This window comes from Dermacentor andersoni, chromosome 1, assembly GCF_023375885.2.
Source record: "Dermacentor andersoni chromosome 1, qqDerAnde1_hic_scaffold, whole genome shotgun sequence".
Lineage (NCBI taxonomy): Eukaryota > Metazoa > Arthropoda > Arachnida > Ixodida > Ixodidae > Dermacentor > Dermacentor andersoni.
Genome location: NC_092814.1, coordinates 107074001 through 107092627, shown reverse-complemented (window position 1 = coordinate 107092627; position 18627 = coordinate 107074001). Strand labels below are relative to the sequence as shown.

At 47.7% G+C, this 18627-nt stretch overlaps 1 protein-coding gene across 1 annotated transcript in view; it reads right to left on the bottom strand.

The window, feature by feature from the left end:
• Positions 1-17983, bottom strand: part of LOC126545579 (uncharacterized) — a 40591-nt gene extending 22608 nt beyond the window's left edge. Inside the window, exon 1 of the mRNA XM_050193500.3 lies at positions 17064-17983. The gene's annotated coding sequence lies outside the window, so the exon portion shown is untranslated. The remainder of the gene's footprint in view (positions 1-17063) is intronic.
• Between the last annotated feature and the right edge of the window lie 644 nt (positions 17984-18627).

The window sequence follows — 18627 nt, the reverse complement described above, 5'->3', positions numbered from 1 at the left end:
CCATGCAGATTACACACGCTCTCAACCACCCCCCGACGGGGCGTGCAAGACAGTAGCCGCAGCTGCACCAGTGAAAAAGTCGAAGGAAGAAGTAAAGAAAATTTCGCTTTAATTCGCGTACAAATTAATGGAACGCGCGCGGAGACGGCGCTGGGACCCAGTGACCACAAACCGCCGGGTTAGCAGAACGCTTCCTCCGACACCACGGAGACCCGCTGCGACCTCGATGTCGACTCGATGAGTCGTTGCGGCGTCGGCGGCGTGCCCTACCCAGACGAGGGCACGCCTATCTCTATCTCTATCTTGTAGCGATATCCCGGCGCGCCTTCTGAGCGCCGAGCGTGAAAGTGGTACTAAGTGCGACATTACCGGCAGGCATCTTTGTGCTCAGCGAACCGCGCGCCGAGAAGCACGGGAGAGGCGCACGCAGGAACCGTTGCACCGATCTTTGCTGCACGACTCCACCCTGGTCGGCGTGCGGTGCACCCCACTGCGCGTTGCACGGCTGCGGCGACCGAAAGCTTGCACGACGCACCAGCGATCGCGGATGGGCGCGTCAGTGGCTTCCGAGCACATAACTATCGCCGCCCGCGCAGAGGGTAACGCCGCGCTGTGGCACGTGCTGGTGTTTTGCGAGACGTCTGTGCGTGTGTGTGTGGGTGCGCGCGCGGGAAAAGAAACTGCGCCGCCAGGGAACGGGTGCATAGCACGATTCTCATCGTCATTTGCGCCCAGCTAACGGATGCACGGCCGCCTCTTTTCCACGGCAGAAGAGATGTCTCCAGATGAGACTAAAACTCACGCGGTCATTTAAAGATCGCGGGGAGTGCGAGCGCAGAGGTAGCCAATGGACGGGGACGATGTGATATGGTGCAAATGTAGTTTTGGACGTTCACTCGTTCGAATAATAATAATAATAATAATAATAATAATAATAATAATAATAATAATAATAATAATAGAGCCAGAGATGTAGAAATTACAGCACTGCGCATGCGAGAGTGCCTAGCCTCGAGCGCGGCCTGTAGGGGCGTTCTGTGGTCGACTTGAGTCCGCAGTGTTTCCGCTTGTTCGCTCTAGTTCCCTACACTAGGACACTTCTGATGGTCCATTCAAATAACATTTTCTTTGAAAACTTTTGATGCGTGGTTCTAAGCTCTGGAGCGACAGTTCAGGAGACTAATAAAAGCATAAACGTGAAAATAGGATCGAAGATTTCACTAAAAGATCAGGGGCCGCATTCGCAAAGCTTTTCCTTCGTAAGTGCTGTTCAGTACTGGCTGATCGCCTTTGCTAATATGTCCCACAGCACTACTGGCTGGCACGAACGCTTTTAGCGTAAGAACGTTTTTTTGTGAATACGGGCCAGAGGAATATATGCTGCACTGCTATAAGAATATAAGAAATCCTCGCAACATATAAATTCTAAGACATTTACCTTGATTTTATTCCATTAAAGCTTGCTTGATCACGACAAGTGGTACATGGTAAAACACCCAATTTTCGCATTTACAAACTGAAACGTCCGGAAGTAGCATGGGAACTGAACTAACACTGAAGTCGAGATTCTGCTGGCGCCGTTTGCCGCCAGTAGGTAGTAGGTTGTTTGACGCCGGTTACAAGAGACAGTAACTTATTGAGACCGTCAGTTGTCGTTGATATACAGAAAGGCAGTGACCAACAGTTATTCACATTTAATGCTGCAAATTCAACTCAGATCAGTTATTTACATATTTATGTTGCTTCAGGAACAGTTACGACGGGTTCGTTTTGCAAAGCTCGACATGGATACTCGGCCCAACTTTTGGGGCTACATATGTCTCTGAGACCTTATGGTTGGAGCAGAAAAGAAGTTGAAGCTCTATTAAGAATGCGGGACAGACTGAAATTCCACTAATTCACTGAGGTGTTCAAAATCAAGCACATTGATAGGATACTCGTGGTGTCTCCTTGATGCGGAGATGCTTTATGGACAGACAAAGTGAATAGTTATGTTTGTACTTAAACCAAGAGGGTTCAGAACATCTCACTGCACAAAGTACTTTATTTTCCTCTTTAGGAAGCTCAAGCTCAGTTCTATTGCCTAGAATATAACGTAGATACTCTAACTGGCGCTGTAAAGTACTCATTTGTGGTTTCGATTCAAAGTTGTAGTGAAAGGACTGGTCTGCGAGCAATAAGTACCTAACCACGATGATGGCCGTTTGTTGCTGTGGCGAGATGTGTGTGCCGAACCGTCGTATGAAGGCTGCTGCCTTATATGAACTATTCCGTCACCTTGAATGGATTGGCTCTCGCTCTTAAAAGGAATCTTTACAGTATATAAATGTATGGGAACGGAAGACATCGTATTTTTCTGCAGCCAATGCACCAATTTTAATCAGGTACGTTCAATTTAGAAGAAAACGTCAAAAGCTAGTTATTGGAGGCAGTGAATTTTGAATTTATGCCATCAATTTTACTTAGAAGAATTATTCAAAATTGCAATATTTGAAAACTCAAGTATCAAGTTTACAACTCTAACGCGACAATGAAAAACGATATCACAGTTCTGTAAACTGAACCTCATACACATAAAATGAACAGATTTGATGTATTGTACACCACTCTGAAATGTTCTGCTAATATTTGTGAGTACGATTTTTGCAAAACCCTCGTAAACACTATAACAATCTCACGTAAGCCATCAATTGGTACACAAAATTTGTCTGCTTTACTCTAACAGATGCAATTTATAGACCTGCGATACCTGGTGGTGGTGGTGGTGGTGGTGGTGGTGGTGGTGGTGGTGGTGGACTGTAGCAACACGCGGGTTTACCCTGGCGATCAAAGCTAAAAATTGCTCCGCCCGAGCGGGTCACACAACATTACTGCGGTGTTTCACCACATGTCCATCAAACCAGACTCTCTTAAGAATGAAATAAGGAGACGTAAAGCTTCTTTGCGGGTTATAACTGATCCTTATGGGAACACAAGGTGTTGGAGGCACGCATGCGGAAGCTCCTTTCTTTCTTTCTTTCTTTTTTTTGCAGATTCTCCAGGAGAGCGTCCCTTTCATCTTGGCAGTTCAGGCACGACCACAGAAAATGTTCAATGTCTCCTGTCTCGTCACATGCCGTATAGTTCGGAGCATTGATACGCCCCGTCTTAGATGACCATGCTGGTGCTCGAGCAGATCCTATCCATATTCGATATAGATGTGAGGCTACCTCTCGACGAAATCTCTTGATTTCGCAGGGCGTATGTGTTGTGGAACCCAAAGTGACCCAAAGTGATTTCGAAGGTCAGCCTTTTTAACTTGTTTAGTCTTTGGGGCCTAGACGTTGGGAGGATGATAGAGCGCTACGTAAGTAAGAACATCAGCTTTTTGTTGCCAGCAATGCCAATGTGGGAGGGAATCCGTTGGAACTGTACTGTGAAGCCTTTGTTGCCGAGTTCTTTCACGAAGGCTAGTGATTTGCGTGGGAACTTGATGGACGGTAGGCCACGGTATAGTTGTTGCAACGCGGCCTTTGAGTCCGTAAGGAGGACCACACTTTGTGGAGGCAATGTCTTTAGTTTACGTGGAGCAGCAGCTATTTCCACGCCTTCAACGACTGTCGACGAAGCTATACAGTCCAGACGGCCAGACCACGTATATCTTAGAGAGGGGATATAGAATGCAGCTGCGCAGCGGTCTTCGTCTGCTTTGACAGAGCCATCTCTGTATACTTGTAGGCGATTCGGGTAAGTCGTGTTCAAATGTTTCAGGACTAGTGACTTCGCTTCTGCAGATGGAATGCAGTTCTTTGACTGCATCAACAACGAGTAAACGAGTAAAGAGAGCATGCCAGCGACCATTTTCCTGTCTTCGTCAACACTGTTGGATTTCGAACCACCGACCAAGGATCCTGTCCTGTGACGTATTGGAATAGGTGCAAGGGTGGTCCAAGCGAACCTTCTGGAGACCTATTCGCGGATATGCTACGTAGCAAAAGATTAGCTGCCGCTGAGCTGAAGCTACCCGACCACTTCTCCGCTCCGGACTTAAAGCTCAAAAATCTATGCGCTGCCCATAGAAGAGTGGAACGAAAGCTGATGACGATGAAGGGTGACCCACTAGTGAAGACTATGTATAACAGAATTGACGCAGTGATTCGCCATTACACAAGGAAACTGAAAGATCAATCAGCAGCATTTTGTGCAAGCCTATCGGTGTTCACACCATGCGTATGGTGAGTCGCTAATAACCTTGCTGGAAACTTACGACTAAAGAAGCCATTTGAAGCCCTAGCATTAAAGTTAGGCAAGTCGATCGCTTGTCTTGCTAATGCTTTTGCTCAAGCATACTCTTTTGGAAGGTCAGCCGGCACAACCAACCCGCCTCCGCCGCTATCGTCGTCTCTGATGGATGCTCCTTTCACATTGAGAGAGTTGGAACTAGCTATGAGCAGCCTCCAAAGTTGCTGCGCTGTGGTACCTGACCTTATCAGTAATCAGATGCTGGCTAACCTACCGGTTGAGAGACGGCGTGATTTTCTGAAATTTTTTAACAAGTGTGGGCGCGCGAGGGGAAATCCCACATTTATGGAAGGTAGCATGGGTGGTACAGGGGCTGAAGCCTGGAAAGAATCCTGCAGCTCTGGACTCATACGACCGATATTGCTGACCTCATGTGCAGCGAAGCTAATGGAGAAGATGGCGTGAACAAGACTCACTTGGTTCGTCGAACAGGGTTGGAAACTACCGTCGTGTATGACTGGGTTTCAGCAGCCTCTACAAGTGCTCAAGACAATGTGCAGGGCCTGCTACGTCATATAGAACATTACAGTACGGATGGCCTGTCGACACTTGCTGTTTTTATATATATTTCCAAGGCTTACGACTACGTGTCTCAAACAGCCATCGTCAGCCAGTTACAAGTTATAGGCGTCACGGGTCACCCCTTGCACTTCATACGTACGTCTCTCAATAATCGCTATGCAAAAAAGAGGTGAGGCGTGCAGACAGGACACAAGAGTAGAGAAGTGGACAACACGAACGCCGACTATCAACTGAAGGGAGCACTGAGGCGAAAAAAGAAAGAAGACACAAAACTCATCTGCGCAAGCTCAGGAATGATATCACCACGTGTAAGTCGGGTACATGTGCCGGTCTACGTGAGAGATAACTGTTAAGGCACTTAATCTCTTCCTTATGTAAAGTAATCGAAGGCTGGCCCACGCATGCACTTCCACCATTATAGATATGCCATGCCTCTACCATAAGACGCGTATCTTCATTCTTATGCCTGTACAAGGCATGGCATATCTATAATGGTGGAAGTGCATGCGTGAGCCAGCCTTCGATTACTTTACATAAGGAAGAGATTAAGTGCCTTAACAGTTATCTCTCACGTAGACCGGCACATGTACCCGACTTACACGTGGTGATACCATTCCTGAGCTTGCGCAGATGAGTTTTGTGTCTTCTTTCTTTTTTCGCCTCAGTGCTCCCTTCAGTTGATAGTCGGCGTTCGTGTTGTCCACTTCTCTACTCTTGTGTCCTGTCTGCAGGCCTCACCTCTTTTTTGCATAATGAATCCTTACCAACTAGCTCAGCTTTCTGTCGTTCTAAATCTCAATAATCGCCGCATCAGAGTTCGTTTTCGAGACACTTTGAGCGATCAAATACGTATATTTCGCGGCGTACCACATGGGAGTGTTTTAGCTCCCTTATCATTTAACATCCACATGGCTAGTCTCCCAAGAATATTAAACCATCGAACACCAGTGAATACGTCTATACGTATATGCCGATGATATCTGCATATGGGTCTCCGGCTATCAGCATCGTCACCTCGCACGAAAAGCCCAGGGAGCAGTCAATGCCATTCAGGGCCACTTGGCAACGCTTGGCTTATCGCTATCAGCAGAGAAATCACCATTCATACTATTTCCTGGGTTTAAAAGAATCCCTACACTTGAAGCTGAATTTGGATGGATACCAGATTCGATAAGTCACCAACGTCCGATTTCTCGTCATTACCTTAGACCACAGGCTACTCTGGCGCCGCGCTGTTGACCGCGTGGTGGCCTCATCGTCACAGAGGCTTCATGTGCTCAAACGAGTCGCTGGCATACACTGGCGCAAACACCCGACGTCGCTGCTACGGCTACATACAGCGTTGGCTACGAGTCAGATCCTATACCAGTTGTCTCTGATGTCACCCTCAGATAGTCAATACGAGCGCAGATAGTCAATACGAGATTAGGTCTTCGACTCTGCCTTGGAGTCCCTCAGCCGGCTACGAGCAAAAAAAGGGCTCTACGCAGCTGAGTCACGCCCTCTGCGTATTCGGGCTTATCAGACTCTCACGACCCAGCTACTACGTTTCAGTGAGTCGTCGCCCGGCAAAGCCCCCTTAAGACGTGTAGGTAACATTCCACGCTCACATTTTTATGCAGCACTGAACACGCTTTCAGTTTAGAATTACGCTTCTCGAGACAGAGGGAAATGAAAGACCCGTCCTGGACATTCGGAGATACTACATGCAACTTGAGTATACTGCGATATCTGTTTTTGGTGCCTAGTCATGGATTTGTAAACTTCGTGCTTCTATTTTTTTAGCTTACAATATTTCGCAACTTTTATAGAAATTTTCCGAGGTCCTAAATCGCAATTCTACTTCCTAGAGTTTAACTTTCTCCCTCAAATGCAACGAAGTTCATTCGAGTAGCTCCAGCGGTTTTCTCATAAAAGCATTTCTGCATTTTACGTGTATTTGAATAGGGAAATCGGACTCGGCCCCGTCCTAAAGCCTCTCATTAAACACAAATGTTTATTGGAGGCGATTAGTGTTTATGTATTGGTGAACCATATACTATATGTGACAGGCAGCCTAACAGCCATGAACAACGCTTTTTCTAAGCGGCTGTTGTTTAGAACGGAGACAGTAGTAGCAAGTTAGTTCATAAAGAATGGGCGTCTCAGTCTTCCTTTTACGCATTAATGTAGTGCGTACATTTCACTAGAACAACTCACCAGACCAATAGAAGCTCGATGCAAGGCTTTGCAGACAATGTCCTTCTTATTATGCTCATTTACAATACACCAAATGGCAAGGTTTTTGTTCCGTGTAAAATGCAGTGTCTGCCGTAACTATAAATGACAAAGGAAATCTTCACGTTTTGAGCAACATAGCGTGAAAATTTTTACACGCTGAATGTGTGGACATTCTTTTTCAGCATAATTTATCAACATACACGCATCACCTCTACATTACAAGAACCCCCAGTATACGTTTTCCACTCTACATAGCTTCCAATATTTAAGCATGAAATTTGCATTGTTTTTTAATCTTTCTTTCCGTTGAACCACTTGGCTGACGTTAGCTAAGGTACATGGTATATGATGCTGCCACCTAAACTGCACGCTACAAATAGCAATTAATTTAATTAATCTGGGCCGGTATTCCCAAAAATGCTCGCAAGAGCATTTCTAGCATATGCGAGCCAATCGGATGCTGCACGTAAAAATGCTCGCCGGCCAATGGCAAAAGGCACTTACGAACAAAAAGCACTGTGAATGCGGCTCCTTTTCAGCTGTGTTCTACCTTACTGCCTATATCTTCCATGCTAGGGCTTTCGAAATTCGAAGCTGCTGTACGCATACGCTGTGACGTTTCCTCACCTCAAGGATAATTCTGACTATAATAATTGCTTTAAACAACAAGAGAGAGAGAGAGAGAAAATGATAAATGAAAGGTAGGGAGGTTAACCAGGACTGTGCCCGGTTGGCTACCCTACACTGGGGAAAGGGAAAGGGGGACGGAAAGATATTAAAAAAAAAAGAGAAAGTCCACTGGAGATATCAGTCGGTCACTCAGTCCGGATCATAGACGCTGACTCAATCCGGTCGCTTTCAAGTATCGCAGCAGCGCTTTTGTGGCCTTTTGTAGCTGTGATATGCGAGGCCATGATCCCAAGACCTTGTTCAAGGTGAACGGCTTTCCATCTAGCTGATTGAGAGCTGTGCAGAGGTCTTGCCTTTCATTTTCATAAGATGGGCAGTAGCACAGTAGGTGTTCTATGGTTTCCTCGACACCGCAGGCATTGCACTCGGCGCTATCAGCCATTCCAATCAGAAATGCATAAGCATTTGTGAATGCGACGCCCAAACGTAAGCGGCACAGCACTGTTTCCTCATTTCGCGGAAGACCTGGTAACAGCCGCAGTTGCATAGAGGGATCGAGGGAATGCAAGCGATGGTGAGTGAATTCAGGTGTGTGCCACTTCTCCAATGTCAAAGAGTGCGCTAGCTTGCCTAAGTGTTGGGCTGCGTCGGTCCGCGATAAAGGTATTGAAACAAGGGTTGCTCCCTCGTGAGCTTTTCTAGCAGCTTCGTCAGCGAGGTCGTTGCCGGAGATACCGCAATGACCAGGCAGCCACTGAAACACGACGTCGTGTCCTTTCGCGATCATGTGATGGTGCATTTCTCGTATCTCCGACACGAGTTGTTCGCATGACCCGCGACGAAGAGATGCCAGAAGACATTGTAAGGCCGCCTTCGAATCGCAGAATATAGCCCACCGATTAGCCGGTTGGTTATTAATATAATCAACGGCACCTCGGAGGGCAACAAGCTCCGAACTAGTCGATGCTGTCAAGTGAGAAATATTGTATTGGATGCTTAGTGAACGGGATGGTATAACCACTGCGCTGGTGGAGCTGGTCAGAGTGGAAGAGCCATCCGTATATATATGTACTCGATCAAAGTAGAAAGTGTGCAAACAATCCAGAGCCGCTTGCTTCAAGGCCAAGGTAGGCAGGTCGGTCTTCTTTCTTATCCCTGGAATCGTAAGACGCACTTGAGGTTGTTTTAAACACCACAAAGCTGAGGTTGAACGAGCATAGGGTGTGAAACCCGATGGTAAGGAGGCACGATGGATGTTGACCTTGTTGGAGAAGGACGCCTGTGGTCGTCGTTCTGGCAGGCACGCAAGAGAGCTTGACTGCATCCGTGAAACATGACGAACATGGACTCTAAGCGTTTCGGTGCTAATGTAAGTCGTGATCGGATGGTCTTGGGCCAATATAATGGTTCCAGCTGTCGAGGCGCTGCGCGGAAGGCCTAGGCAAACACGTAGTGCCTGCGCCTGCACGCTCTGAAGTTCTCGAAGATTTGACTTGCATGTTTTAGCAAGCACGGGGGAGCTATAGCGTAGGAATCCGATGAACAGTGCTCGATATAACTGTAGCATGGAGCCCACTGACGATCCCCATGTTTTGCCGGCGATGAACTTGAACACGTGAACAATAGATGTGAGCTTCTTCTTTAAGTGGGCAACATGAGGGCTCCAAGTGAGGTCCCGGTCTACAATGACGCCCAAAAACCGGTGATTTCTCTTGTAGGAGATAGGCTGACCATTGATGCATACTGGATAAGGAGTCATCGTTTTTCGCGTAAAAGCGACTAATGCACATTTTTCTGTTGAGATGGTAAGGCCTTGTGTGTGAAGGTAGTCAGATGCCTGTGTTGCTGCTTTCTGTAGCCGTGCGCGAACCTGCAGGCGAGTGACCGCTGATGTCCAGATGCAGATGTCGTCGGCGTAGATTGAAACACTCACTGTTTCCGGTAGGGATTCGGCCAGTCCAAGAAGCGCGAGGTTGAAAAGAATAGGGCTTAGAACACCGCCTTGGGGAACGCCTCGGCATGTGTAGTGGTCGGTAGTCGGACCATCTTCCGTTCGTACGAACAAGGACCTTTGTGTCAAGTAATTACTGACCCATCGATATACTCGCCCTCCTAGTTCAATTGTCAGAAGTGCGTCTAGAATGGTTTGATGGGAAACGTTGTCGTAAGCGCCTTTCACGTCAAGAAAGAGCGCTACTGATAATCGCTTCCGAGATTTTTGTTGTTCCACAGATGATACTAGATCGATGACACTGTCAATCGATGAACGACCGCGTCGAAATCCCGCCATAGAGTCAGGGTAAATTTTTTAAATTTAAACAACAAGGCCAGCATTGGGCACGTAGCTGTTGGAAGGCAAGGTCGACAGCGTTGCCGCCTTATTTAAAAGTACGGAACATTGTTTGCTCTACCTGCCGTGGTTGCTTAGTGGATATGGTGTTGGGCGGCTAAGCACGAGGTCGTGGGATCGAATCCTGGCCACGGCGGCCGCATTTCTATGGGGACGAAATGCGGAAACACCCGTGTACTTCGATTTAGGTGCTCGTTAAAGAACCGCAGGTGGTACAAATTTCCGGAGTCCCCCACTACGGCGTGCGTCATAATCAGATCGTGGTACTGGCACGTAATACCCTATATGTTTCTTTTATTTGTAGTACTTCAGTGCCATGTCATGAAGAGGCGCTGGCATAGCGTCAGAAAACGCTAAGCCACATATGGAGCGAAGCCGATCGCTCCCATAGAGCCTTCGGAGTGTCTTCGCGCCTCGAGCATCGCGTAAAAGCCATTGCAGAAAATAAAGCAGAGCTTACGTTTTTGTTCGTAATTACCTTATATAATATTACATATCAATCTGGAATAGCTGGAAACTTGTTCTGGTTTTTCACTTTCGATCCAACAGACAGGTGAGGGGCTAGAATGGCAAAAGCAAGACGGCAGATCTGCCGCTCTGCGATCTGCCGCGTATATACTAAACTATACCCTCAATCCTTGACCATAGCGCGGTTTCTTTATGAATGGGATAGCGCCAGCGGCAGACCACTCGATGCTATAACAGCAAAAGTTGCGCAAACGCCACCTGATGGTTGTCTGAAGCCCCGTTAAACCTTCCCTTAGCGTGACGGCGTAGCCAAGCGCCAGCAGGCACGAGATAGCATCTGTAAACAACAAACTGATGTACCTTGAGATGTGCGACCGCCGAGCCGAGGGAGATCCTATCAAGCCTGCAGGCAGACCCAGGATATCTACCTCACGCTCGAGCCTGTACTATATACTGCATTAACAGCTCGAGGGTCCATGGCCGCGACGTAAAGAGGAAACGCACGCATCCGCTCATGTTATCTATAGACGCCGTTCTTTGTATAGATGATGAACCGAGCGCCGTGAGGGCAATAAAATAAAATAAACGATAAATGTGTTGCTCTCGGTTACGTCCAGCACAGCAGACTGACTGCCGGGACAGTGCTGGCTCGAGCCGCATCGGGATGCAGTGAACAGGAGACTGCGTGAAGTCTGCCGTGTACCGCTCTCTTTGGTGTAGCGTATCAGCTGCTGTGCATTCGAGTCGCGGGCTTCTTTTGACAAGAGGAGCAACTCCCGTATTCCTAAAGGTTCGACGCTATCTTATTCCTCGACTCCGGAACTTTTCGAAAATTTTGAAGGCGAAAAATAAAGAAGCACGAACTTTTTTTCTGGGAAACAATGAAAACGTCGGAAAGATATACTAAACTATTTTAGCATTGCGAAGACAAAAATGAAAGATGTTTCGACCGGTTACGGTGATGGCTGACATTGTATAACAATCACTTCACATTTTATTCGCTCGGACATTTTTGGTAAACTTTGGGCTCTTTTACGAAAGGCAGGCCTGCACGCTTGCATTAGTTGAGCTTTACGGCGTGGTTTTTCGGAGTATAGTGTTTGACGTGGACACTCGTGGGGCAGGCTCGCCATGGGTAAAGCCAGGTGAAACGTTTGGGTGTCTTTAGATGTACTGAATTGTAGCAAAAGACATAAGTAAGTGTGGACTCCGTTCTGACACCAGTTTATGGCCGCACAATTTAAAGTGCCCAGATTGTCCGCCTGACGGTAAATTTTACGAATCAAGTTATCTTTATGTAGCATAATCTTCAAAGTCTCTGTCTATGAGTCCATCAACTCAAGCAATGCAGCCAGACAGCCCGCCAGCGGAAAACTATAGAGTATAGTGCCGGAGGACACGTTGCTGGGCTGTTGGTGCACTTATCGATATAATGCAGCACACCGACGCAACTGCGATGCAGAACATACGCCTATCAGGTGTTTCTGCGGGTCTTTCATCGTGATTGTGGCCTTAAACTGCATGAATGCGTGCAGGAAACTTCGGAGTCAAGCGAAGCAAGGAGCTTATATAAAGCTTTTTCTTGACAGAATCAGATGGAAAGACGAGCTAAGCTGCTCGCTTTACATGGAACAGCTACTGGTAAGGCTTTTTCTAACTATTCAGGTCAATTTCTGTGCAACCATGGTGAAAACTAATTAGGGTAGCGCTCTTGCTTTGACTCCTAGAAACGTAATTATAGCGCATGCTATTGAAAAATGTCGCAAAGCTTTGTCCCTCACTCAGCTCCTGTGCACTTAAACACGGTGTAACGACAAGGGCTAAGTCTGTTCTGCGTCCCGAACGTCCATGTATACACCAGGCAAGGTGGCCATCGATGCCAGATTTTGCAGAATATCGGTAAATAAGAACTGTACGTGGACTTACCTCCCTCTCGGTTTTCGTTCGTAAAACATCGAGTTCTGAATGCGTCCAGCGACAAACGATCGATGCTTGTCGCGGTTGCTGCTCATGGGAACAAAATTAATAGCGTAGATGCAGCACACGACCGGATACCGAAAACATGTATACTCACAACAGGAACACCAACCTCAATTTTACACCATTTACCTCCAATGTGCTTCATGTTATCGAATAAATTTCGACCCCTATGTTGTTCTTTTTTCACTTTCTGTATACAGAGAAAAAAAACGAAAAAAAAAGCAGACAATAAACACTTTCCCGAATATTCTAGCGCCGAACTCGCAAATATAATCGTTCATAAGTGCTCCTTGCCAATTGGCCGGTTGCCTTAACTAATATGTCCAACATAAGAATAGGCTTGCATTTAATTCTTACGAACAATTCTGGCGTAAGTATTTGTGAATACAGGCCTTCTTTTTTTCAGTGTCCCCGCATCTCTAACCTTTAGCGTCTGCTTGAAGTCACTGGACTAAAGACGTGTTTTGAAGACCACTGTATAGCACCTCTTGTCCGAGTCCAAATATCGCCTATACAAAGCTAGGAAACTTTTCGCCATTAAACAAAAAAAAGTCGCAGTTTCGCCCGGAAGGCGAAGCATCGATTGCAATGAAAATCAGTGGAGAGCTATACGAAGTAAGGATAGTAGTTTTATCGGCCGTATAAACTTGTAAACATAGGCATACTAACTATGCTAACAAGCATGGTGTCACGCGCGCACAAACAAACATGAACACATCTCCCTCTATGACAGCGGAAACTCACTGTAAAAACGCTACAGTGAGGAAACGCGGCAGTAGCAGCGAGCGCTTTGACCTTCGTGCTGCCGCTCGCATCAACGCGAAGTATGCTGAGAAAACAGCGCAGCGCGGACTCTGTACCCGTCGCAAATGGCTTTCAAAATACAGCGGAGCAGCTCAATAGCTCACTAGCCCGGGCCGCCCTGATTAAAACGCCCCCCCCCCCCCGCCGCCCCCTCCTTCCCATACCCCCGAGGCCTTGCGCGCGACGGAAGGCGGCGGGCTTCATCCCCGCTTTTGTCCGTTGCGTGCGCGATTGACCTCCGCTCGCCAGCTCACCCTCGCGCGCTTTCCCTCGCACACGTCAGATACTTTTTATTGCGATAGCAATTATGTGGACACTCCAGGAGCATTTTTGCCGTCGGCGTCGCCGTGACGTTCCGTATAAAATTCCAGGGCGATAAAATGGAAGCCTCGCGCCGCACGCTGTGTCGATGAAGATTTCCATCGCTACCTTCAGGCCGCCAGCATAGAATAACATTGAACAAAAATAGATAAGGGATTTAGGGTGCGTCCGCACGTGGTACATTTTCTGCACACGGCCGGATACTCACTATCCGATCCGCCCTTCGATGCATGCTTACGAAGAGAGTCAGTGTATTCCAATCTCACTTTCAAAGATTGGCGCCACTATAGGCAACTTTGTCGGCTCACCCATTCAATATTATTAGAGAAGTGGAATCGCTCAAGTTTCACACGACTTTGAACTCTAAACCCGTCGCTACTGCTTCGCCCAATCGGCCGAGCCCATGTAAAGGATCGAGGGATGTTAATGCTATTGACTGACTGACTGAAAAACTTTATTGTTTGAAGTATTTACAGGGAGCGTGTGGAGCAGTCCTATGCGAGGCATTTTATACGCAGCAGTCTTCTCGCCAAGGAAGCAGGCGACGCGTATCTTTCCCGGATGTATGGGCGCTTAGTACTCCTTTATTTTTAGAGAGCGCAACTATAGTTAGACGGGTTACATGGATGCTGCGCGCTCAAGTAGGAACAAATGGTTAAGTCTTCCTCAACAGTCGAACAAGCCGCTTAGCAATGGCGCAGCTTTGTTCGTTTTATTTATTTTATTTTCCTTTTCTTTTTCGTCTTTAACTCGTCTGCCTATAAATCCAGCGCATTCTAAGCTCTCTCTCGCTCTTTCAACCACTTGGCTTTCCTTTTGCCGAGGGAAGGAAGTATTTGAGTGTGCGGCGTGTGGACGTGTTTCCTCGCGTTGCAGGAAGTTTTCCCACCACAGGGGCCATTCATTTGGCGGCGCACGATGGCACGTTCGCAGCGCTGGCGGTGAACCTGAAGGACGGGTGTCGTATTTAGCGTTTCAACTTTGCAAACCGACGAATGCGCATTGCATGTGCCGTGTCAAGCTGCTATAGGGAGCGTCAAATGAAAAACAATGCGAGTTTATTGCAGCGCTGATTTTCTAACTGCGATGAACGTTCCTTTAGGGGTTACAGTTTTTGAAGATGGTGGTGCTGGTTACCGCGCGTAAACCCAGAACTTAGTATATGCACGGCCTGCCCTAAAAAAAATTATTTGTTTTCGGCTCAGGCCATTACAAAAGCACTGTCGTCTACAGTATCAAAATTTGAGTAAGCGACGGCACACTTCTTAACAAGGCTACGGAAAGCCATGGCCAGAGACCGAAGACATTCGGGCAGTTGAATGCACACATCGGCGACAAATGTGATCAACACAGCTCCTTCCTTACTTATAGAGCCCGTTTACCAAACACATAGCAAAACACTATTAAACTGCGGAAAACAAAAAGTAATCAAGTGTGCGTTTTTGATGGGCCATTCGGAGAATAATCCGAAGGCTCGAATGCTGGATGTTCTGCAGGTACTTGTGTTTACCCTATCGCATTGCGACAGTTCTTACGACACAGTGCTATTATCGTCAACACTGGTCCAGAAGTAAGTCAGCTTGACAGTGTGGCGATGTCCGCAAGCGGCAGCTTCCTGTGCTGCATACTACGTGCCATGAGCGACCGGCCTATTCCAAGAACAAATACGCGTATGTAGTCAATGCTGTACGCTAAAGCACCCTTCTCGAAAAAAGGCCGGCGTCTTTTTTCGAACGCATACTTGCGAGTCACTTTTGTATCGGCGTACATAATTTTGGGATCAGTCCGCTGACCTGTGCGTATACCTGTACGCCAATGTATCTTGCTTTGTGAACTGCACCGACAGCATCTCGGGCCTATGAGGCAGTCCGCTTCGCTTTTTGACGTTAGCGAACTTTCGGCAGTTCCCTCAAAGTGCTATCTATATAGCTCTTGGATAAAAACCTCGGAGCCCTGTGAGTACCCCACAGAACATGGACTGCAATAGCTGAGTGCGGCTTATGTCTTCTCGTCAGATTGAACCCGGTCAGTCCTCGGGACCACCTGCAAATGATGGGTGCGTATGGTTTACCCTATGCCATGCAATAGGTGTCCACCTAAAGGCAGGTAGCTACAGCGTCCGCTGCACGAGCTGCAGCTCCACTTGACAGACATGTACACGCATAAGCAAACACATTGTATGACGCCGAGTGTCCAGCGGGCCTCCTGCATGCCTCCTGACGATGCTTAACAGTTGGCCTACGCACGCATTGTACATTGTGTACATTGTCTAAAGAATACAAATAGGGGACAACCCTTAAACATGCACTTAAAAAATTACTCCAGGGCGAGCAAATGCTCGTGACACTTAAGGCGTACGTAAAGTTACACTCTATTTCAATAAGGACGGTTTCATGTGGACAGTACACTGTATATACAGGGTCGCCCAACTATCATGCACCAAGATTTTTAAAAATATGCAAATGCCACGTAGCTGGGCAGAATCAAGGTAATGTTGTTTGTCGTCGCTTGTAGATATTCAGACGATTTTTTTTGCATTCCGCCTAATTACATAATTAGTCTTAATTAATCAACTTCTCAAATATTATAATTAGATTAAAAGTGTCAACGAGAAAATTGTAGACCAGCATGAAAAACTCCCGATATAGCTTTCTGCGGTTCAATACGTGCTACATAAAAGTGTTCTTCCGAGCGTGAAAGAAACCCGCGAATACAGGCAAAATCGCCGCGCGACTGGCCGCTCGAGGCACTTTGCGTGTACTCGCGGGCTTCCTTCACACTCGGAAAAACACTTTTATGTAACAGATATTGAGCAACAGAAAGCTGTATCGAGAGTTTTTCATGTTGCTCTACAATTTCCTTGTTCACACTTTTTATTTATTCATAATATTTGAGAAGTTTATGAAATAATTAAGACTAATTATGTAATTAGGCAGAACGCAAAATATAATCAGAGTATCTTCAAGCGATGGCAAACAGCATTACCTTGGTTCTGTCCAGCTGCGTGGCATTTGAACATGTTTAAATCTTGGCGCATGATAGTTAGGATGCCCTGCATACCTATGCACCAGTTCCAGATTATGTTTAATGCGAAACTGTCTTGCGGAGCCGCGGCAGTTCACTAATGCACCTGCACTAATAAAGCATGTACACCGTCGTGTACAACTGACGATTCCTGACATGGCAAGTCCAGTTAAGAGACCATAACAGCTATCGCATTAAAATCGACATTTAAGACATTATCTATAGATGTACTGCTGTGTGCCACTCGTGGTTGTTTTGTCAGTGAAACGTATCCGCTTTTTGGCATTCAGCTCTACTTTAGTTACCCTATATAGGCCGAGTAGTTCGGACAGCCTCTCCAGGTGGCATCTCTTTTCAACTCATCGGCGCGTGCCTTCATTTGAGAGGCGATCGCATGTCGGTGCGGTCGCCTCACAAGCACTATTCAAGACACAAATTTCCACGGTGATTCAGGCCCACGTACCTCTTACCGAGGAATGCCTCGCACCAGTCCGAAAACACTTGCAGGTCCCTGCCGAGTCGAACTAAGCAGCCTTGTTGCACCGTCACACAGTGAACTCTCGCGCGGATCTACAACTCGAGCGCGATGCCTCCTACTTTATGTGCGGTCACGGTCATGTTGCGCGGTCAGCAGAGCGTTTTGCCACGCGACCGTGATGTATGGGCCGATTTGAGTCCGGATGCTGTGACCACACGGTAAATAATCGTTCCTTGCTCGGCCTGTGTTCCCTCGTTGCAAGTTTACACGCTCGACGATGCACGCGCTCAGCCAGGGAATGGAGGAAGCGGGAAGGATGTGAAGGCATAACAGACAAGTCAGCGAAAGTTTCTCAATTCGTTATTTTTTCTCTTCCTGGTGCCGCTCCCTCGGCTCGGGCACGGACCCGGTCTCCCCGGTGCCGCACGCGCCAGACGGAACCGAAAAAAAAAAAAAAGAAAAAAAAAGAGTTCTCGGCACGTGAAGATGAGTTGTTCTCGCGATCACCGCGCCACCCGCTCAGGTGCCCCCGGAACGCTTTAAAACCGGCTCCGGCTAGCCCCGAAGCAAGAGTTCGCCCTGCCATGTTCGCGCGCGGCGCCAGCGGGTTGCCCGACGTTGGCCGCCACGCGTTCACCGATGCTGGCGCCACGAGGAAAGGGTTACATCGTTCGTTATGGTACGTGCATGTGGCCGAGTCCGGAATTCGATCTGCTTGAGCTGCACCTGCGCTATAGATAGTCGAGGGCTAACCCATTTGAGGCCCGCTCCAGTGATCGTACACTGAGCGCGGCGCAGGAGGAAGCAAGTAATCGCCGCCGCGCGATCCTTTCAACGATTGCGCAGCTAATGTGTCGCTTTGCAGCAGCTGCGGACGCCGCCACCGCTTCCTGAGCGCGCGGCGCGCATTCCTGTGCGTGCGCGCCGCAGTGTCTGTTTCTGCATGTGCGTGTGCACGATGGCGCATGCGCGCAGAAACGGTACGTGTTTACCGCAAACACAAACGTGACCGCCGGGCCAACCGTATGTGCCCTTCCTTCCGGAGGGCGCCCCAATCTGGGAAGATTTTCGTTCAGATGGCCCTTCCCCTGACCGGAAGAGCGGCGGGTCGAGCGACGGTGTTCAGTGAGACTGCTCGTCCGCTATACATGTGCCCTTTGACCATTCCGTGAACGGTGGACTACGGGCGCACTCCTGCTCACCCTTTCTCGCCCGAAGCCAAGCCGCACTGTCATCATCCATCACGCAGGCCGCGCGATTACCTCGCGTCAAGCGGCGGTGGGGCCATGCAAAAGCAGGTGTGCGTCGAGTTTTTAGACGCTAGCGACTTCATCCTGTTCCGTCCGACAGAAACGCGTACGCATGAAAGAAAAACAAATGAAGCCGGAACTGTATGCAAACTTGTTCGCAGCTTCTACTAAGAAATAGAAGTTACATATAGCAATCATTTTTCATGTGTACGAAAACTGACAGCACAAAGGCTTTGTATTATGTGTGCGTTGTGTGATTTATTCGTCAGGAAATTAAGACAATGATCAATGAGTGATCC